This window comes from Equus przewalskii, chromosome 1 (assembly GCF_037783145.1).
Source record: "Equus przewalskii isolate Varuska chromosome 1, EquPr2, whole genome shotgun sequence".
Classification (NCBI taxonomy): domain Eukaryota; kingdom Metazoa; phylum Chordata; class Mammalia; order Perissodactyla; family Equidae; genus Equus; species Equus przewalskii.
In genome coordinates this window covers 60,023,871-60,045,932 of record NC_091831.1, presented here as the reverse complement: position 1 = coordinate 60,045,932, position 22,062 = coordinate 60,023,871, and the positions used below count along the sequence as shown (strand labels likewise).

Sequence of the window (22,062 nt, the reverse complement as noted above, 5' to 3'; positions counted from 1 at the left end):
CAAGTATATGGAAAAGAATGTGCCTTGCACTATAAATGTTTGCAACAACAAAAGACTGCAAACACCTAAATTACAAATGATCCATGCAATAGATTATCATGCAGACACAAAGAATAATGAGCTGGATCGACAAATGTTGATGGGAATAATCTACTACATACTTAGTAATTATGTGTATATATACATAAAAGCAAGCTGCAGGCACAAGGGGTTTCTTAACCTCAGCACTAATGACATTTTGGACCAGATAATTCTTTGTGTGGGGCTGTCCTGTGCATTGTAGGATGTTTAACAGCATCCTTGGCCTCAACTCATTAGATGCCAGTAGCATCTCCTCTGCTCAGATGTGACAATCAAAAATGTCTCCATGGGCCAGCCTGCTGGCGCAGCGGTTAAGTTCGCATGTTCCACTTCTCGGCGGCCTGGGGTTCACCGGTTCCAATCCTGGGTGTGGACACGGCACCGCCTGGCAAAAGCCATGCTGTGGTAGGCGTCCCACGTATAAAGTAGAGGAAGATGGGCACAGATGTTAGCTCAGGGCCAGTCTTTCTCAGCAAAAAGAGGAGGATCGGCAGTAGTTAGCTCAGGGCTAATCTTCCTCAAAAAAAAAAAAAAAAAAAGTCTCCAGGCATTGTCAAATGTCCCCTGGGCGGGGGGAGGTGCAAAATCATCCCAGGTTGAGAATCTCTGATGCAGTATCATCCCATTTGAAAAAAAGTGTTTTTAAGTGAGAAAAAAATATAGATGCCGGATACAAATGGACTATGACTGCAGGGACACACACAGCCTCAAAAGAGAGGGAAGGGGAGGTCGGGAGAGAAGAGTGGGGGGGGTCTTAACATTTGCTGCGTGACATTGTGGGCTGTTAGAAATTTTACCACGCGGATGTGTAAATTTTAAAAAGTTAACCAAAGGAACAAACTAACTATAGCACATGAATTCTACTAAAATCCTTCCCATGACCTTGGCCTTCAATTTCAGTTTCCTGGGGCAGCCTCCCCGGGACAGGTCAGAGCTCCCCCAGCCCCTCCACTGCACAGGCTCCCGTCAGCAGCTGAGACTCCATCATAAAGTGAGCCCACTTGTAAGGACTTGTTTAGTGCTGATCACCCCTTCGTGGGGGACGAGGAGGTTGTCTGGGCCCCTCACCACCCCTCAGCCCTGGGCCAGGCGCACAGGAGACACTCATGCACAGCTGCTGAGTGATAGAAGAGATAATGGAAGAAATTACCCTCAAAGGGAGGTGTATGTATTTTTAAAAACCAGAGCAAATACAGCATTGTCCAATGGAGCATCTTTCACTCATCCTCATCGCCACACACACACTTGTCCGCACTGCGAGCCCCAGTTTCCAGCACAACCCCCACTTCCGAAAGTCTCTCCTTTCCTCCATAAGGACCCTCATCACGGGAGACAATCTGCTCCAAGTGTGAAAAAATCTTCTTGTGACCCCGTGCAAGGCACCAGGACCATCTCTCTCTCTGGAAAACATGGATTTTCCCAAGGGAAGCAGCTGGTGTTGACATCGGGAAGTGGGAGGGCAGGAATGAGGGTCCCAGGGCTGCATCCTTGTCACACAATAGAAGTGGCTTCAGGGACAGCCAGAAAATCTGTCCTTTTGGGAAAGCAGTGAGGCAAGGGTTCTGCATGTGAGGAGGCAGACGTGTACCCCGGCAGCTGAGTGGAGGTCTCCAGCCGTGCAGGGCAGAGCGGTGGTGGGGCGGCAGACAGTTCTCTCTCAGGGGGCTCTGGGGGTGCTTCCTGAGTGTGGGTGGGTGGGGAGGGGCCCAGGAGGGAAGAGGGCTGCAAGGCCAGCTCCAGAGCAAGTGGAATATTCCTGCCTCTTCCTAATTCTTCTGGGCCTTTCCCCATGCACTCATTAAACAAATATTTTCTGAGTCCCAACTGTGTGCCAGTCTCTGGTCTAGGCACTGGGGATACAGCAGTGAGCAAAGAGACAAGGTCCATGTGCTCGTGGGGCTTAAGCTCTGGTTGGAAAGGTCAGCTGGAATATTATGGGTACCTGAAGTTTACTGAGTGTTTACTATTCTGTGCCAGGTGCCATGCTAAGCACTTGATTTGCATTTCCCCATCAAATCCTCACACAAGCCCTCTTACGTAGCAACTATCCCATTCTACGGATGAGGAAACTGAGGTTGAGGTTAAGTAACTTGTCCAAGGTCCCTCCAGCAGTGGCCCTGACCACCCCTCCCAGGTTCAGGTCATTTGAGCATCTTAGTACTCCCCAGTGACCCCCACATAAGGTAGGGCTTTCCAGTTGATGGTCTGTCTGTCTCCCTTTCCCAGACTGCAAGCTCCCTGAAGTCAATACTGGCATCTAGAACGGCACCCAGCACATACCAGCTGCCCCACAAATCACTGGTGAGTGAACCTGTTGAAGCCAGTGCCTGGCTCAGTGCCTGGCAGGCTGTGGGCATGAGTTTGCAGAATGATGGGCAGGTCTGCATTCCCCATGCATCCAGTTTAGCCTGTGGTGAGGTGCGAGGCTGCCTGTCCCACTGGGAAGGTGAGACCCAACATTGGGTCTGCGGAGGTTGAAATCCTGACTTTCTGCCCTCTCGGCTCTCAGCTGAGAGTTGCCTGGGTCTGATGGTGTGAGGGAAGCAGGAGGAGCTGGGACCAGAAGTCCTGGGTTCTAGTCCTTCCTGCATGTCTACCATGCTGTGTAACCTTGTATAAGTGACTTAACCTCTCTGGACCTCAGTTTCTTCACCTGTAGTGTAAAAAGGGACGTACCTACTGCATAAGGTTGTTGCGAGGAACAGGATCTGGTGCATGGTAAGCGTTCATTAAATACAACAGGAGAGAAAGGCAGGGTGGCAAGAGGGAGTTGCCCTCACTGTCCTCTCCCTTCTAGGTCTAACAGCTTTGGTAAGATTTAGAAGTTTAGCTGCCTCGATGACAAAGCCCCTGAGCCTTCTCCTCCCCTCCATTCCAGGCTCTGTTTCTATTTTTGAGCTGCCGTCCAGTCCCCTCACCCCCCGAACAATACCGGGTTCCTGAGAACCTTCCCGGCATTGCCCTAAAAGGAAGCAGCAAGGGCGAAAACTCTCTCCAACAGGATACACGAGGCAGGCTGCTGGCTCCCATGCCCTGGCCAAGGCAGGCTGCCCCTAGGTTCAGCTTTGGAAGCCCAGCGGGTGGATGGGTGGGCAGGGGAGGGGGATTTAGAGGTCCCAGGGGAATGCAGGAGGTCCCCAGAGTCAGGGTCACAGGGGCCAGGAGGTCACCAGGTCGGGAGGGAAGACAGGGCTGGGATGAGGGTCACCCAGCAGTGCTCCAGGCAGAACCTGTCCCGCAGGAGGCCCTCTGCAAGAAGCGGGTGTGTGACATCCGTGACACTGGACAAACCTTCGCATTACTTCCCTCCCACACCCGTGGTGCATGGGCTCGTCCTGCCTCCCTTGCTTAGCTCATGGGAAGAATGAAAAAGCTCTTCCTTCGCTTGGCGGATGCCACCTCCCAGGGGAATACTCGATATCTTTCCTCCCCCCAACACTCGGCAATGATGCGACAGCCAGAGGAAAAGGCAGCGTCCCCCTGCTGGGATGCCAGCAGAGTCATGTTTCCAGGGCGGCAGGGCCAATGGTGAAGAAGGCCAGGGGCAGGTGCCAGCCCAGCTCTGCCTGGATATGGTTGGGGGAAGCGAGCAGCTGCCCTTGGCCCAGTTATACCCAGTGCTCAGCTCTAGCGTCCCCTCCTCTGGAGTCCTTCCCTGACCACCTACTTAACATGGATCATCTCCCCTCCCCCCACCACTTCCCTTCTCAGCCTCCTGCTTTATTCATTCCTAGATGGAAATCTGCTTGAGTCACTGGGATGTCAGCTCCATGAGGAGAGCTTGTCTGTCGGCTCCGCCTCTGTAGTCCGGTGACCCGTTCTGTGGGTTCTGAGCACAGAGTAGGTGCTCCCTAAGACTCGCTGAATGAATGGATGAAGGCCTTTTGCAAAGCAGTTAACCCAGTGTGAGAGGCTTAATCAGTCTAAATTGATGGGAAATACGAAGAGGAAGAAGAAAAAGCAGCTGTTGCCTCCGTGAGTGAACCAGGTGTGCATGCTGTGAGCATGTGCTATGAGCAGAGCTATGGCTATGTGCTAGGAACTCACACTAGGAGCGCATATTATCAGTATATGCCCTGAGTGTGTATTATCAGCAAGTGCTGAGTGTGTGCTGTGGAGGTATACTATGAGCATGTGTGTGAGTGTGTACTGTGGAGGTATACTGCGGGCATGTGCGTGAGCGTGTGCTATGCAGGTATACTGCGGGCATGTGCGTGAGCGTGTGCTGTGCAGGTATACTATGGGCATGTGAGTGAGTGTGTACTGTGCAGGTATACTGTGGGCAGGTGCGTGAGTGTGCGCTGTGCAGGTATACTGCGGGCATGTGTGTGAGTGTGTATTGTGCAGGTATACTGCGGGCAGGTACGTGAGTGTGTGCTGTGGAGGTATACTATGGGCATGTGAGTGAGTGTGTACTGTGCAGGTATACTGTGGGCAGGTGCGTGAGTGTGCGCTGTGCAGGTATACTGCAGGCATGTGTGTGAGTGTGTATTGTGCAGGTATACTGCGGGCAGGTACGTGAGTGTGTGCTGTGGAGGTATACTATGGGCATGTGAGTGAGTGTGTACTGTGGAGGTATACTGCGGGCATGTGCGTGAGTGTGTGCTGTGGAGGTATACTGCGGACATGTGAGGGTGTCCTATGGGCAACACTTCACACTTAGGGCCTCACATATGTCAGTCTCTGAATTATCCCAGCAATCCGAGGACGCCTGATGCGTTTTTTGAGGACGAGGAAACTGAGCCTGGGGGCTTTCAGTTCAAGTCCTCACAGCTATGTGCTAATTCGAGGAGGGCAGAAAACAGAGAAGGTGTCTAGACACACTTAGTGAGGGAACACTGCAAAGAAAGTGGCTTGTGTGCTGAGCCCCTAAACTCCAGGTGCCGGCTTCCCTATCCTGCTCTTCCTCAGGGGCCTTTCTGCTCAGGCACCCCTCGTGACCTGGTCAGGGGCCCTCACTAGACAAGTTTCCTACCTGGATGGCTCCCCGCTAGGCCCGTGGCTTCCCGGGGCCTTCCACTGAGGCCCCAGATGGATGCCGTCCACCCTTGCCTCCCGCTGGGGGAGGCGGGGTCCCAGAGTCTGCTGTGAATGGAGCTCTGATAAGGGACAGGCCTTGCCAGACATTGCATCAGGCAGCAAAACTCCACTCCCCTCACTCAGGGCCAAGGGCACAGCGGGGACTGGGGCCTCAGCTGTTGCAGGCCCTGCTCACTCAGCCTTTTCTCCAGGCAGGAGGAGCTGCCCAGAGGCTGAGGGAGGGCAAGAGCTGAGATGGAGGAGGCTCCAGGGGCAGAGAGGGGAGCCGTGAAACCCATTGTGGGAAAACTCTGAACCAACCTGTGGGCTGCAGTCCTGGCGGGCTGCAAGGCTGCCCAACTGTGCCACGTTGCCAAATACCTGGGAAGGGAGACCTGGGGGTTTCTGTGAGTTGTCTGAATCCCCGGAGAGTGGAGACAGAGGCAGGGCAGGGGGAAGGAGCTCAGTGCTGGGCCTGCCTCTGTTGTAGATGACCTTTGCTTGGGAAATGCAGAAGTCCATCCAGTGGCCTGTCCAGGCGAGCTTCTATTTCACATGGGGACATCAGAGATGGCTTGGGAAGGACCAAGGCCCCCCAATATCTCGAGCTTAGTGTCTGACGGGAAAGTAACTGCCCAGAGGCAGCGGATGAACCAGTGAGTGAAGGAGGAAGAGAAGGAATGCAAGAACCAGGAAGTGAATGAATGCCAACTGATGCTCCCCCATGCAGCTGGGGGCTATCATTACTCCCCAAGCATCTCACATCCCAGCCTGCAGCTTCTGGTCCCAAGAGCAAACCCATCTGTGCCCTCCTTACGGGCACGTGTCCAACCTCAGCCGAGAGAGAGCTGAAGCAGCCAAAGGCAAAGGTGTGTGTCACCTGAGCAGGAGTGGACATCCAAGAACTTGTGAGAAGCTGTGGGCCAGAGCCATGAGGTGGACCATGGGGCTGAGGGCCAGCCTGGTGTGGGAGGGGGCTGCCAGACTCTCAGGGAGCCAGCCCTGGCTGGGGCACACCCCAGCTGCCCCTCAGCCCTGTTTTGCTGTGTGGGGATGCGGGGGAGGATGTTCTCAACCCCCATGTGACACAGTCACTTCCTCGGGGCCTGCTCAGCCGTGTGAGCAACACATCCTGCCTAAACCCCAAAGCCAACAGCAGCACGAAAGACAAGGCCCCAGAGAACAGTCCCAAACCTTCCCATCAGTAAAGGCCCTTCCCATGCCAAAGCCCAGGCCCCGGGCCAGGGCGGAGCTGACCCACCGCTTCGGGTTTCACCCCACTCGCCCAGTCAGGAGCTGCAGCAGAGGCTGGCGTCCGGAATGTCCAGAACCACACAGCCCGGCAGCCTGGTGAGGAGTGTCTGGCTGGATCGGAACCGACCTGGATGTGGGCCAAGATTCATGGCCAAGGATGGGCACCCAGCCCTGGAAATCCAACATGTGAGAAACAACTTGAGTGTCTCCCAAGACTGGGCTGGATGAGTAAGTGTGGTGCTCTGGCACAATGAATGCAAGCCATGCAGGCGTTAAAAAAACTGGTGCACAGCTACAAAAATGGAATATTAAGTGATGACACTTTCATTTTATACCCTTTCGCATTCTTTGAATTTCTGACAGCAAGGCACGTGTATCACTTTAATAAGTTTTAAAACCTAATCTGAAACTTAAAAGAGAAATGTAAGATCACTTTGGAAGTGGTATGGAAAATGCATAGCAAGAAGGCAGGACTGGAGGCTGGGAGACCAGGGAGCCCCTTCTGCAATGGTCCAGGAAAGAGGAGGGGGCCTGAGCAAGTGCTAGCAGAGGGGCAAAGAGGGAGGACAGACAACGAGAGACATTAGGAAGGTAACGCGATGCCTCCAACACTCACAACGTGGAGGAGCCTTGAGCATGGTATGCTAAGTGAAATAAGTCAGATACAAAAGGACAAATACTACAGGATTCCTCTTATGTGAGGTTCCTAGAGGAGCCAAATTCATAGACAGAAAGTAGAAGTGTCATTTCCTGGGGTTGGGGGAGGAGGGATGCGAGGGAGTTAGCATCTAATGGGGACAGAGCATCAGTTTGGGATGATGAAAAAGTTTGGGAGATGGACAGTGGTGATGGTTGCACAACAATGTGAATGTACTTAATACCACTGAACTGGACACTTAAAAATGGTTAAAACAGTAAATTTTATGGTGTGTATATTTTCCACAGCAAAAAAATAAACAATGATGCCAAGGGGCAGAGGGAGGTAAGGGGAACAGAAGACTCTAGGAGGATCCCCAGCTCTTTCCTTGGACTCAGTCTTGTTCTCCACTGCACCCACAGCACCTGGCACATGGCAGGGCTCAATAAATATTCGTGAAGTGAATGAATGGATTCATGCACTGTTTCAAAGAGTTAGCTATGGCTTCCCGTAGGGTGGTCTTCTCTTCCTCAGTGCTAGTGAGTATTGGGCACATAGGAGACGCTTGATTGATACTCCATTGGAAAAAGAATGTTGGCAGTTATTCTCAAATAACTATGTAACAAAGTCATTTTATTGCACAGAAAGACATTTATATTATGATGTTGCACCAAATAAAGACACTCCAGTATCTAAAGAAGGATTCCATTTTGTCAAAAAATAAGGACTGAAAAGGGCTTGGAAATTTTCTTGTCCATCATTCCTCATTTTTCACCTGTAGAAATTCAGGCTCAGAGAGGGGAAAGCAGACAACTGGGTGGTGACAAAACTCAAACTATGACCTAGTTTCCTGGTTTCCTGTCTCCGGACTCTCATAGCTTAGCCCACTCAGGAATCTTCGGCACAAGGATAGCAAATACATGGCATACATTCTACCCCTCAGCAGTCCTGTGCCTGGGGCAGACATTACTAATCAATCATCATCCTCTTTTCAGCTGAGACTAGATGGAGCCTCAAAAGCCTTCTCAGTGCAGTGCCAACCCAAGAGTTGGCATGTGAGATAACACCAATTTGCCCTCCCAGCTTTATAGGACCCTTAGTGGCTACCTAACAGAATTCCTCACCACCCCTTAGTTTGGCATTCTACCATCATACATCACTCTGCAATGCCAGCCCAAATTTCAAGTCTCCTCTTACCTACACCCTCCATTCAAGCACATATGCCTTGCACATGCATCCTCCAAGCCTTTAATTTAGTCCACAAAGCTCTTTACTAAATAAAACACCACAGGTTACAATGAATGGTGAGGTTACTAAGAATAATTAAAGCATCAAAATTTGCAAAAAAAAATTGCTTTTTGCAAAGAACTTCAATGGATGTAAGGTTCTTATAATTCCGCCTTTCTCCCTCACTCGGCTTGTGCTTCATGAATGAGAGAGGAGGTGAAGTTACAGCGAGCCTAGGAAATTGCACAGAACCACTGCCAATCTAGTCCACACCACAGCTGGCAAAGATCTTTACGCAGCTAATTTTATATTATTACTCACATGCCTTTATGTGTTTTTATGAAAAAGTGCCAAAATTTAAAAAGTCTTAGGGCTTCCCCACAAAATGATTTTTGGGTTTGGGGAAAATTTGGGCGAGTCCACTGGAGTGTGTCTTGAGTGTGAACATAATCTGCTGTGGGTATTACAGCAGAAAAAGGTTGAGGGCAATTGCCTAAAGAAAGCATATAAGGGCAAATTAAAACAATACACGGGGCCATTTTTTCACATATTTGATTGAGGAACAAAACGTTCTATAACGTACTGTGTGGGCGAAGTTCTGGGGAAACCAACGGGCAGACGTCAAGTGCCCACATGCCTGCACCTTCCTCAGCCTTCTGGAAGCTATGTTGAGGCCATGTGACCAAGGTTTTGATCAATGGGATGCAGGTTAAAGTGATGAAAGCCACTTAGAGGCCTGGTCCTTAGATTATCCCACACATTCCTCTCGCTGTGGCGACACTGCAGGCCACATGTTCCCACTGGCTTAGTACAAGACGCAAGCAGCTCAAATCCTGAGCTGCTGCTCAGAGAGCCACCCAACTGGGATCAGATGTGATGCAAGCAAAAATAAGCCTCTTTTGTGCTAAACACGAGATCTGGGATCTCACTGTTACTGCAGCATAGCCTGTCCTGTCCTGACTGATACCTATGATTCTCTCCTAGTGTTGACAGGAGTGTCCTTTTTGAAGGACAATTTGGCAAAACCATCACAGTTTTAAATATGTACTCTTCAACCCAGCGATTCCACTTCTAGGAATAAATCTTGCAGATACACTTGCATGAGTACAACAAGGATACATACTAGAGTAAATTGTTTATAATTGCAAAAGGCTGAAAATGACCATAATGTCTGTTAATAGGCAACAAAAAAAAAATACTAGTTAGATAAATGACAGTACATTTATCAGTGCAATACTCTGTAATGATTAAAAAGAGGCAGCTCTGTATGAGCTGATATGAAATGCTGTTCAAGATATGAGTGATAAAAGTAAGAGGGGAGAGTGTGTGTGGTACACTACCACCTGTGTAAAAGTCGGGGTGGATACACACACACACTGGCACCTACTCAGAATATCTCCAGAGAAACAAGAAATCGGCAAGAATAGTAATGGGGAATTGGGAGACGGGGTGGGAATGTGGACCTACTTTTCACTTATACCTTCTTGTACTGTTTGAATTTGTTATCATGTTTGTTTATGACCTTTCCCAAATAAAAGGAAATGGTTACAAAATAAACTGGAATAAAAAGAGTGTATGGAGTTGTGTTCCACCCACTGCCCTATTCTTAGTTGTTGCTTAAGGTTTACTTGAATGACCACGTCTAAGCTTTGTGATGAAATTAATGCAGCACAAGCAATAGGGAGCTTGACAAAGATGCTGACTGTACCAGGTTTCAGCATCTTGAACCAAAGAATGCTATTAAGCTGAAGACAGCAAATAGTGTTCACCCCATGAACCAAAGCCAATAGATTGGTATTGGTTGCCTGAAGCGCTGTGATGAGAAGAATTCTGAGGTCGTTTGTTTCCTGGGGGAAAGAAGGTGGTGGTTGATTAGTGATGTCTGCAGTGTGTATAGGATGGGGAAGAGTTGGTATGTGTGTCAAATATTTGCTACTCTTACTTTAGTAGGAACAGGCTAAGGAAGGCTAGGAATCTTCTGGGCCCTGAAGTCCTTTTTCTTCCCTCATTCCTCATGTGTGCTATCATTTCCATTTTGGTCATACTCATTAGTGAAAGTTCTGTGCTCATTTGTGGGTTTGGGGGCTTTTTTTAGTTTTATTGATCAGCAAACTTTCAACTAGAAATGTGTGCCAGTATGTATACATGCACACAGGTGCACCATATGTGAACATGCCAAGGAGAAGCCCATGGAAGCCATGGGGGGACCATGGGTTGCCATTCAGAGTGGTCACGCAGCTTTCCCATCTTGCTCTGCACCTTTGCGAAGGTAGCTCCATTTCAAGATTTCCGAGATAACCAGGTAGAGAAGAACTCTCACTGCGTAAGCCCAGCCTCTTCTCTTTTCACCAAGGAGCTCTGCCCAGCATCCCAGTGCTGGAATCTGTGGGGGCAGTAGAGGGCAGGAGAGAGAGGAGCAGCTGGGGTCTTAGCCCGCATGACTACTGCTATTGTCTGGGCTGATCTATGGCCATGAAGGAGCCCACCTATACCTGGGCCTGGGAGAGGAGAGAGGGAGTCTGAGGAGGTGGGGAGAGAGGCGCCGGCAGCCAATGGTCTAACTGCTCTGAGCACTGGACAGAGGGCCCTAGACTTGGAATCAGACTTGGACTGGGCCCAGCTCTCCCACTTACTCTCTGGTGACCTTGGGCAACTGCTCCGAGCCTGGGTCGGCCCCACAGGGCTGTCGTGAGCATCAGATAAGCTTGTGTGAGGCTCTGAAATAGGGAAGACTACACGCAGGCTGGCCAATATGACAGGTCTGGACAAAAGTGAGCCAGAGCCGGTCTATGCTGATGCCACTGTTGGTTGGCACTCCTCGTGCACATCTCTCCTCCAGCTGGACTGCAGGCTGCTGCGGGGAAGGACCCTGGCTGATTCACTTCACCTTCTCCTATGGAACCAGCTCAGACAATCCTTGCCTGCTGTGGCCTTTGTTGCCACAATTACTACTGATCAAGGGCCCACCTTTCTAGCATTTTTTGGTGGGACACTCACCTTATGCATCAGGCCTCAAGCCTGGACAAATCTGGACGTGGCCATCGCCAAACAGTTTCCATCTTCCCAGCTGGGAAGGCAAATCAATTTCAACTCCCGGGCCAAGGCCGATCAGCTGGAAGCAGCTGCCTGGAGTGCTGCCTTTGAAAGGTGCATCTCCACAGTGCACCTGTGCACTGTGCTGGGCCTGCTTGGTGATGTCTGCCATGGCTAGAGGGTAGCACGGCTGTTGTGCATTTGTTGAGTCTCCTTGAGCACTGCTTTTCAACCCTGACAGCATGTGAGAATCACCTGGGGAGTTTCTGGAATTACTGAGGCCCAGAGAGTATGGCTGGATTGGTCTGGGTATGGCTTAGGCATCGATCGTTTAAAGCTCCCTAGGGGATTCTAACCTAGAACTGGCAAAAATTGAGAGTGGTGCCTTAGAGCGCCCAGCTTCCCTAGAGAGCGCCCTCAGGGCATCTCAGACCGCGGAGCTGCTGTTGTGTGGAGCTGCTGTCTGTGTGCAAGCTCCGCTGCAAGGCCAGACTGGCAGGGGGTGCTGATCTCTTGCTGACCAGGATGGACAGCGGGTGAACAGGTCTGCGTTCCTTGTTTCATTGGGGACACAGGAGCCTGGGGAGCTTCTAGGCCCGTGTTTGAGTGGCCCACTTAAAACCAACTCCCTGTACCATGGGGTGCTACTCAGCAACAAAAAGGCATAAACTGATACACACCACAACTTGGATGAATTTCTCAGGTACCGAGTCTCAAAAGATTACACACTGCATGATTCCATTTATATAAGATTGTTGGTTTTTTTTGAGGAAGATTAGCCCTGAGCTAACATCTGCCGCCAATCCTCCTCTTTTTGTTGAGGAAGATTGGCCCTGAGCTAACATCTATGCCCATCTTCCTCTACCTTATATGTGGGACGCCTACCACAGCATGGCTTGCCAAGCGGTGCCATGTCCACACACAGGATCCAAACGGGCGAACCCTGGGCCGCTGAAGCGGAATGTACACACTTAACCGCTGTGCCACCGAGCCGACCCCTATATAAGATTCTTGAAACAAAATTATAAGAGAGAAGAATACCGTTAGTATTGCAGGAATTAAGGAAGGGGTGGGGGGAGGGAAGTGGGTACAGTTATAAAAGGGTAACATGAGGGGTCCTTGTAGTGATGGAAATGTTCTGTATCTTGACTGTATCAGCATCAATATTTGTGATATGTTGTGATATTGTACTAGACTTTTGTGAGATGTTATCATCGGGGGAAACTGGCTAATGGGTTCATACACTCTCCCTGTATTATTTCTTAAAATTGTATGTGTTTCTATAACTATCTCAAAATAAAAAATGTTTAATTAAGAAGAAAAGAAAACTAGCTCCCACAACAGTAGTCTTTGGAAAGTGGAGGCAGAAGTGGGCAGTAAGATTGAGCAGAAACAGCCTTCCTGGGGCAGAAGATGAGCTAGTTGAACCCAAACGGGAAGTCTGAGTTTGGCTTTTGTTGAAACATGGGCTGGCGACACTCCAGGGTTTATTCAAGCGCAAGGACAGCGTGGGGGCTTTTGGAAGGGGAGGCTGAATGAGGAAGTAGAACTTGATGAGGAAGCCCCAACCTCACAGTAGGGGCAAGAAAGAGGGGGACAGGATTCTGGAGGGAGCGACACGATATCTGAGCCCCAGCAGCTGGAAGATCAGGCCTGGGCTCCAGTAAGGAGAGGAGCTGGGAGCAGACACGGGGTCCAAGTGAGGCACCCAGAGCCCAAGCAGAGCCACAGCATGCTCAGTCAGGCACGGCCTTGGGGTGGAGGAGAGCTGCACAGCCCTGCTAACTGCGCAACACTGGTCCTCACAGTTGGCAAGACCTGGGGACGTCTGGGTTATTTTTGAACTGCTCATGGGACTTGAGCAAAGTAAGTTTCGGGCTGGTTTATGGCAATTCTGCAGCTCCCAGGTGAGAAAAAGGAGGAGAAGGGTTTGAAGAACTGAGGTGCAACTTTTAAAAAGTGAAAACATGGGGCCGGCCCCGTGGCCGAGTGGTTAAGTTCGCGCACTCCGCTTCGGCGGCCCAGCGTTTCGCCAGTTAGAACCCTGGGCGCGGACATGGTACCGCTCATCAGGCCATGCTGAGGTGGCGTCCCACATGCCACAACTAGAAGGACCCACAACTGAAAAAACATATACACAACTATGTACCGGGGGGCTTTGGGGAGAAAAAGGAAAAATAAAATCTTTAAAAAAAAAGTGAAAACATTTGGGAAAGTACCTAATGACCCTCCAGATGATAAAAGCTCACATTCAACAAGTGAATTCATTTGCTGAGTACTCGCTCTGGGCCAAGCATGGGAAGAGGCACTGGGAACAGACAGAGGGAAAGACACAGTCTCTGCCCTGGGGAGCTGCATTATAACAGAAGTGAACAATTCTAATGAGCCAGGTACTGCTCCAAGCGCTTCACACACAAACATATTTAGTCCTCAGAACAGCCCCACCTCCCCAGATAATAATCACCACCCCCATCTCAGGCAAGCAGAGGCCAAACAACTTGCCCACAGTTACAAGGTAGAGCTGGGATTTGAACCCAGGCAGTCTGGCTCCATAGTCCAGGAATCCAACCACCATGCTGTATCGCAGAGCAAGCAAATTTAGCCAAAAGGCAGGAGCTGTACAGCAGTAGGCAGCTCAGAGTCCTGGCCAGGAACTGGTCTGCCAAGACCTGTGGCCAACTAGCTGTGCAACTTGGGACAACTCTCTAGACCTCTTTATGTCTCACACTCCTTCTCTAAGGAACATCCATGGCCCCCAAAACAAGGTTCTTGGAGAGTCTTGGGAGAAACATGCTTTGGAGGCACAAGGCAACATGTTGCCGGCCTCCCGGGAAATGGGAGTCCGCTGGCTGTCCCAGATGAACAGCTGTCGCTGGCTGCGGGTGACAGTGAGTAGAATGCTGTTCCTGGCCCCAACCCTGCGGTTCTGAACAGGAGCTGGGCGGCTGCAGGGGGCCAGATCTCAGAGACTGAGTGGGCCTAGGAGACAAAACAGCAAAGGAGCATACATGGCGCCCTGTGGGCTCCATTCCTCCAGAATCAAGTTCAAACTCTTCCACATAGTGTTCCACCTAGAGCCAATCTGGCCCACCCTGGCTTTCCAATTGGTCTCCCCACCCTTCTCCTGACACCCACCCCCTCCTGGCCAAATGGGCTCTACCACTAGCAAAGAGCAGAAGGGCAGAACGTGGCAGAGATGTGATTTGAACCCATGCTGTCTGGCTGCAAGAGGGGCAGTGCGGCAAGGCGGAGAGAGTACTGATTAAGGGGTCCAACACACCTGATTTCTTCCCTCAGTTCTACCACCACTAGCTGTGTGACCCCAGGTGACTGCCTCACCTCTCTGTGCCTCATCTGTAAAACAGGATTAGTAATAGCCTTGTATTAGTTTCCTAAGGCTGCTGTAACATATTACCACAAACTCCGTGGCTTAAAACAACACACATTTATTATCTCATAGTTCTGAACGTCAGAAGGCCAAGACCAGTTTCGCTGGCCTAAAATCAAGGTGTGAACAGGCCTGCGTTCCTTCTAGAGGCTGTAAGGGAGAATCCGGTTCCCTGCCTGTCCCAGCTTCCAGAGGCTGCCTGCTTTCCATGGCTCAGGGCCCCTTCCTCCATCTTCAAAGCCAGCAACTGCTGGTTGAGTCTTTTTCTTGATGCATCACTCTGACCTCTTCTTCTGTAGTCAAATCTCCCTTTTATAAGAACCCTTATGACTCAGTGGGCCCACTGGATAGTCCAGGGTAATCTCCCTATTTCAAAAGCCTTAACTTAATCACACTTTTCCATGTGAGTTGCCATATCCACAGGTGCAGGGGACTCATAGGGGACATCTTTGCAGGGCCATTACTCAGCCTTCCACAAACACCTACCTCATGAAATGGGACATGATATGTTAAACGCTTAGCACAGTGTTTACCCAACAGGAGGCCTGCCATGCATAATCCATCTGGGCATGAGACTCACTCTGGGAGCTTTTACAAATTATCAGTGCCGGGATCCCTGCTGAAGACTCGGGATGTGGGCAGGCTGTGCAGTGGAGTTTTTATAAGCTCCCTAGGACTCTGGGGCAGCAGGGGCGGGGTTGGCTATAATAAGCACTCAGTTCATGTTAGCAGGTATTCTTATTCCCCACAGCTTCTTAGCACCAAACCTCAGTGCCCAGGAACTGGTCAATGGATGTTTGTTGAATAAGACTGAAATGAGTCACTTCTGGGGCCCACACTGCCCCTGGGCTGGGGTGGGAGGGGTGAGACGGTTTGTCACTGCTGCATCAGGGCCTGAAGAATGAGGTTCTGTGGGCAGACAGAGGCCGAGGCCTCCAGATCAACCTCACACCAAAAAATGGCTGACTGGGGGCCTGGAGTCCTTCCTCCTCCCCAAAGGCCAGTCAAGGGGGGCGCCCCGGGCAGAACCCAGCCATCAACGGGCCATTGTTAACGGAACAGAGGGGCTCTGTGCCCAGTTAACACTTCCCTCCCTCCCGAGGCTGCTCCCAGCTGAGGGCTGGCTTCGGGAGGACTGCGGGGCTGGGAGGAGGCCCCAAGGCTACGCAGGGGGAGGACTTGGGGTAGAGGCTGAGAGTTCCCTGGCTGGAGGAGCAGAGGCAGCTTGGAACATAGGCCAGTCTCAGAAGTCAGCAGGCTGGAAAGCTGGGGTGCTGATGTGGCCACTCAGCTGCAACGCCAGAAGAGGCCGTAGTTAAAGCTGGAAATCCAGGGACGGCCAGTGAAACCCACTAGACCCCAACCAGAGCCAGGGGCACAGCTTTCCCCATGGGGTGGTCATGCTTGACCTGCTTTCTTCCCTTTAAAAAAACAGAAAGGTGAAATCCACATGGTAAATGGCTCCTTTCATTGCCGACAGAAGAACAGTGTTTTCAAAAGCACTGGGAGGGTTTTGTGTTCTGCAGGCTTGGGATTTAAGAGGCAGGTAATTCAACCAGGGCTGGGCATAAATGTCCCTTTGCTTACAGACCTTTTCTGCATTCAGCACTTGATATTAATAGCGTGAACTGCATTTCAGACAGGACCTGACCAGCATCCTCAAAAATGTCGGAGACTCACAATTCTTGTGTTAGCCATCAGCCATTCTCATCTGTTGACTAAAGCAGATCCTTTGGTAGTCTCTGCCAAAGGAGTACATTGCCTTAAAAAATATTCTAGGAGAGTGGGATCTCAGAGTGGGGTTCTGGACTAGCAGCAGCCGCCGCAGCCCCTGGGAACTTGGTGGAAAGCACATCCCCGGGCCCCTCCCTAGACCTCAATCGGCATCCCTAAGGGCAGGCACAGCAGGCCGTTTCAACAAGGTTTGCAGGTGAGTCTGGATGCACACTAAAGTTAAAAATCGCTGTTCTAGAGCAACATTTTCAGGCTGTGCAATCAATTTGGTAGGGCAGACCACCTTTTTTTTTTTTTAATAGAATAGAACACAATTGTATAGAATAGAAAATATCACAGAGCACCATGTGTCATAAGAATACATATGGATTTCATAAGACTTTTGTTTCAGTTATGTGTGTGTCTCTGTCTGAGGTTTTGGTCTAAAAAGACTGAAAGCCACTGTTCTAGGGCTGGAATGTACTAATTTCAACCAGCTCCCCTTTTGCAATTTGTCTGAGCTGGGAGGCTGCAAGGATCACGGCGTGAGACTTACCCACACGGTGCACTCACGCAGGCCGTGAACAGATGAGAGGGGCTGCTTCGGGGCAGACAGCCTCTACAACGCTGGCCTGAAGCTAAATAAAACTGTGCATTTTCCCCACGTTTATAAGACTTCCTGTCCCTCTGCTGCCCCTCATCTGCGTGCATACGCCTGGAGAAGTGTGTGGACCAAAGCACGAACCGGTTCCACTGGGGATGGGACTGAGAGGTGATTTGTTGCTTTCTTCTCTGTTTTTGTCCATTTTACTTGAATTTTGCACACCAAGCATCTAACATTATTAGAAAAACAATAAAGTCGTAACTCAAAAAAAATACAAAGCCGAGGTCCATCTCCGTGTGGAAAGAGAGGAAAGGGAAGGCATTCCCAAGGGAGGGCAGGCAGCCATCAGCCAGGGCCGGGCCACCAGGCCCACCACCCGTGCCCCACCAAATTCTCCCTGTCCCCTAAGGCTGGGCCCAAACCCCTATGTCCCTAGAGCCCTCCTGATTCAGCCCCCACAGCCATAATCTATCCCCCAGAGGAAAAGCACTGTCCCCTCCAACCCCTACACAAACACCTCTCTCTCCTCCTTAGAAAGCTCTTTCGTGACTCCCGGTTCCCACGCCAGCCCTGTGAGCAGCCTGGATCCTTACCACTGCCCTCTCTCCTTCGCCATCCAGATGAGAAGGGGAGGTTCTGAGAAGCTAAGTGACCTGCCCAAGGTCACCCAGCTGGAGGTGCAAGGCCAGGACTTGAAGGGCTGGGTCTGCTGACGTCAAATCTCAGGCACATTGCTCTCCTGGCACTATTTATTTCTCTACCTCATGCCATTCTTATCACTTTCCATTTTGAATTAGACTTAACATTTGCTGTACAGCACCAAATAAATATCTAAGGAAATAAGGAAGGAAGGAGGCAAGGATGCAGGCAGTGAGGGAGGGAGGGGAGGGGAGGGGAGGAGGGCAAGGGAGAGGCTGGGAAGGGAAGAAGGGGAGGAGCGGGGCACAGGGGAGGCCTCTGATCACATTCGGGCTGTGAGCGGAGAAGGGTGGCCCATGCCTGTGTGAGCCCCACACCAAGGGGACTCTGGACACGCAGCCTGGCCAAGAGGCAGCCTGGTCTGGTCAGATCACCCCCGCCAGGCCCTGACCCCACAGGCCTCCGCTGCAGGCCCCTGCCCAGCCAGACGAGAGGGGAAGATGGAGAAGGGGTGGCTGGGAGGGCAGGGTGAACCCTGAGGGGCCATGCTGGGGCTGCAGGGGACAAGGGAGGTGGAGGCCTCCTTAGTGTCGTGTGGGTGGAGTCAAAGGTGATGCTGAGGGATGGGGCTGGGGTGTGGCAGCCAGCGCAGTCTTGAGGGAGCAATTGCTTAGCATGACAGGCAGTATCACACTAACATCCAGGCAGAGCTCGGGGCAGAGTGGGGCTCTGCAGGCCCCCTGCTATTTCCCAGGCTGCTATTTTCTAGGTTGTGCCTCAGTTTGACCAGTGGTGGAACAGGAAGCCCAATAATTACTCTTTTAATTGTTAAAACTGGACGATTTAAGAGCAGTTCACACACAAGAAACTGATAGCACGGGCTGCCTTTGGGAGAGACCTGGATGCCACGGGCAGGCATGGGAAGAGATTTCCCCATATATCCTCTGTATCCTTCCACTTTTGGACCATGGGCATGTGCTTTTTCTTTTTCTCCTGAGGAAGACTGGCTCTGAGCTAACAACTGTGCCAATCTTTCTCTTTTTGCTTGAGGAAAACTGGCTCTGAGCTAACATCCATGCCAATCTTCCTCTATCTTTTATGTGGGTCACCGCCACAGTATGGTTGCCAACAAGTGGTACAGGTCCGTGCACCTGGGAAGTGAACTGGGCCGCCAAAGAGGAGTGTGCCAAACTCAACCACTAGGCCACGAGGCTGGCCCCATGTATTGCTTACTTTATAAAACTTAATCAAACTAAAAAACAATAAAAGCAGCTACCAGTTTTCCACCCGTGGAAGTAGAGGCAAAGTTCTTTTGAGGTGAGACACTGTCATTTTGGAAAAGTCATTTTAACAGGCCTTTGAATTGAAGCAGAAGCAAAGCCAGAAAGGAAGATTTGGGGCAACAAGAAGCGAGGCCCCCCTGCCACTGAGCTTCACAGTCTACAAGCTCTGCAAGAAAAGCGAGGACTCCAGAAACGACTGAGGAGGAGGGCAGTGGCCCCCGGAAGCCTGAGGGGAGCAGGGGCTGCGTCAGGAGGAGCTGCCCTGTACTGCAGATTGTGGAATCCTGGGGTGTCCAGGGCGTCCTCGGGGAGGGCAGCTGGAGCGGTGCCAATCACACGGGACTTGGGCATTAAAGGGGATGAGGGACCCCTGCAGGCTGCAGACCCCACAGACCTCTGGGAGTCTGGTACCTGTCCACTGAGAGCAAGGCAACATGTCACACGCTGGGTAATCCCCGAGGCCAGGCCTCTCGTGGAGACCCTTTATCTCCAGGCCCTTTCATGGACAACACTGCTAGGACCGGGTGAGGCTGGCACTAGGGCAGAGGAGGAACCTGCCCCACCCCCAGCACTCCAGGGTAAGGCCCTGTGGCTTCAAAAGTGCTCCCAGGACGGCCCAAGAGGAACCAGAGCTGTCCTCTCACTCCCAGGGTCCTTCACCCTGCAGCACAGCCCCGGCGCCTGCAGAGTGAATCAGAAACGCAGGCCCGAGAGCAAAGCCAGCCCCACGCTCGGTGCGGAGGCCGCATAACCCCTCCCTCCTTGCGGCTCTCCCTGCAGAAAGAAGACTTCATTCCTCCCCTTTCCGACAAGTTCAGGCGAGCCAGAAACCTCTCTAAGTCTCAGCGTCCTCGCCTGGAAAATGGGGCTAGGCTGGCCTCCCCTGCGAGGCTGTGGCGAGGGTGGAGGGGCCACTCGCAGGGCCAGCCCCTGGCCCCTCTCTCCAGCTGCTGCAGCTGGGCAGCCCGGGAGTCTGGGTGCAGCTGCAGCAGCTGGCATCCTGCGCCCACAGCCTGAGCTGAGGACGCTGGCACTCGGCCTCTCGCTTGCCTCACACTCCTTTTCCAGGTGGGGTCCACCAAAAACAGGACAGGTGCCCCCTGTGCCCCCATGCTCCCTCCAGAGGGCAGAGTCTCACCCCAAATGGCCACGTCAGCAGGGTTTGCGTGGCCAAGGAAGCTGGGCACTCTCTGCCACCTCGTAACCCACAATCTTCAAGCTCTGGGGAGTGACCTGCACTCAGACGAAAACTCTCCGGGCACTTCCTGGCTGTACTGCACCATCTGGCAGCACAGGTTCAGTACACCCCACCTCCTATGATTCTCTGGTGGCTTCATTTGTGGCTGGATGGTGGAATGGCTAAGAGCATTGGCACATCTGGAGTTGGACCACCGAGGGTTTGAATTCTGGCTGTGTGACCTTAGACATGTCACCTAACCTCTCTGGGCCTCAGTGTTGGCATCTGTAAAGTGGGGCAACCTCATGCAATTAGACTAATGCAAATAAATCACTCAGTCTGAGGATGTCTAGTACATAAAGAGCTCTCAGATACTCAACTATGCCATCCAGGAAGGGAAAGGCGTCTGGGACCTGGCACAGTGCTGGGCACACAGCTCAACCAGACTTTACTTTTTTCAACTGATTCCAACAGAATAGCAGGCACCATTCTCAAAGGAAAAGCAACTCTAACACTCAGCACAGGCTCCTGAGCTGCCCCTCCTCAGATTTCCAACCAGAGGCCCTTCCCAGAGCTCTTCGTGCCCATCACAGCTCCTGCCATGAAGCTCCTGCCTCAGCTGAGTTTATGAGTGGGGGTGGGGCAGGGGCCCAGGCAGGGAGGGGAGGGGTGGTCAGGTGAGGACAGCAGTTGGGGAGGGGAATCCAGGACAGGAAGCTGGGGAGCCGCCCTGCCCCTGCTACTTGGGGTACGAGGGTCCCCTGGAAGGACTTTGGGCAGGAGGTCACCAGGAGGCCCGTGGAGGGCAGCCCAGCAGGTGGGCAGCAGCAGCGAGACTCAGCAGGGTCAGGTTTTCCCACACTGACTCCATGGCTCGCCCTGGGCGGTGAACCGCGAGCTGTGTGCTGTGCCTCACGGCCTCCTCATCCCCTCGCCTCCGGCTTGCCTGCACCTGTCCTGGCCTCCCTGCCCAGGGGCCCACGGCTACAGCATCTACGCTCTGCTCCTGGCGGCAACCCCAGCCCAGGGCACCGCCCCATGCTGCCTCCGCCCTCTCTCTCCACTCTCCACGTTGAGGGGAGACCTAAGTGCCAGACATAACTGGGTTTCACGACTGCCTCTGACTCCTCCTGGCTGAGTGACCTTGGACGGGTTACTCTGCCTCTCTGAGCCTCAGTTTCCTCACCTGTAAAATGCAGACATCATTAACAACATTGCTGAGTTGTACGGGGCTTTGTGAGAATGTCTGTAAAGTACTTGGCACAGAGCAGGTGCGTAGCCAATGGAAAGTATGACATTCAAGGGCCTCTATGGTCTGTCTGACCTCAATTTACTTTTCTAGCAGAATTTTTTTTAAAAAAGGATAATAGCTCACTCTTCCTGATGATCACTGTGTGCCAGGCACTTGTACAGAGACACATTTTATTCTCATATCACCCCCAAGTGGGGGGGGGTACTATTAGTATCTCCATTTTACAGATGAGAAAACTGAGGCACAGAGAGGTTAAGCAACTTGGCCACGATCACACAGCCAGTAAGTGGGGAGCTGGGTTTCCCACACAGGCAGCCTGACTCTGGAGCCTGCATATGCAACCAGGACTCCATCCTGCCTCATATCTTTCTCTCTCTTCTTACATCCTACAAATTACAGTTCAGTCCAGCTGGACTCCTCACCATCCTCTGCATTCAATCTGAACTCTCCCATCCCTGGGCATCTGCCCAGGTTCCCTTCTTGCACTGAAATGCCCACCTCCTCCATGAAGCCACCTTTGTGGGCTCATCTAGTTGGACCTGAAGGTGGTTAATTGTGACCAAGTCTCCTCTCGTTTTCCAGCCTGGAGGCATCTTCTGCTGTCCCCAGCCCACCTCGCGCTGCATCAGCATGAGCAGCATGACAGTGCTGCCCTGGCCGGAGCTCCCTCAGATGTGCTCCCCGGGTGGTGTGGAGGAGAATTCAGCTCTCAGGGCCCCACAGCTTCTGCGTGGAAAGCTTGAGGGCTGCAGCTG

General features: G+C 51.8%; 1 protein-coding gene across 2 annotated transcripts in view; it reads right to left on the bottom strand.

Annotated features, from left to right (window-relative positions):
* The window catches only part of CHST3 (carbohydrate sulfotransferase 3), a 38,275-nt gene that overhangs the window by 7,858 nt on the left and 8,355 nt on the right, over positions 1–22,062 (bottom strand). The gene's annotated exons all lie outside the window — the stretch shown is intronic.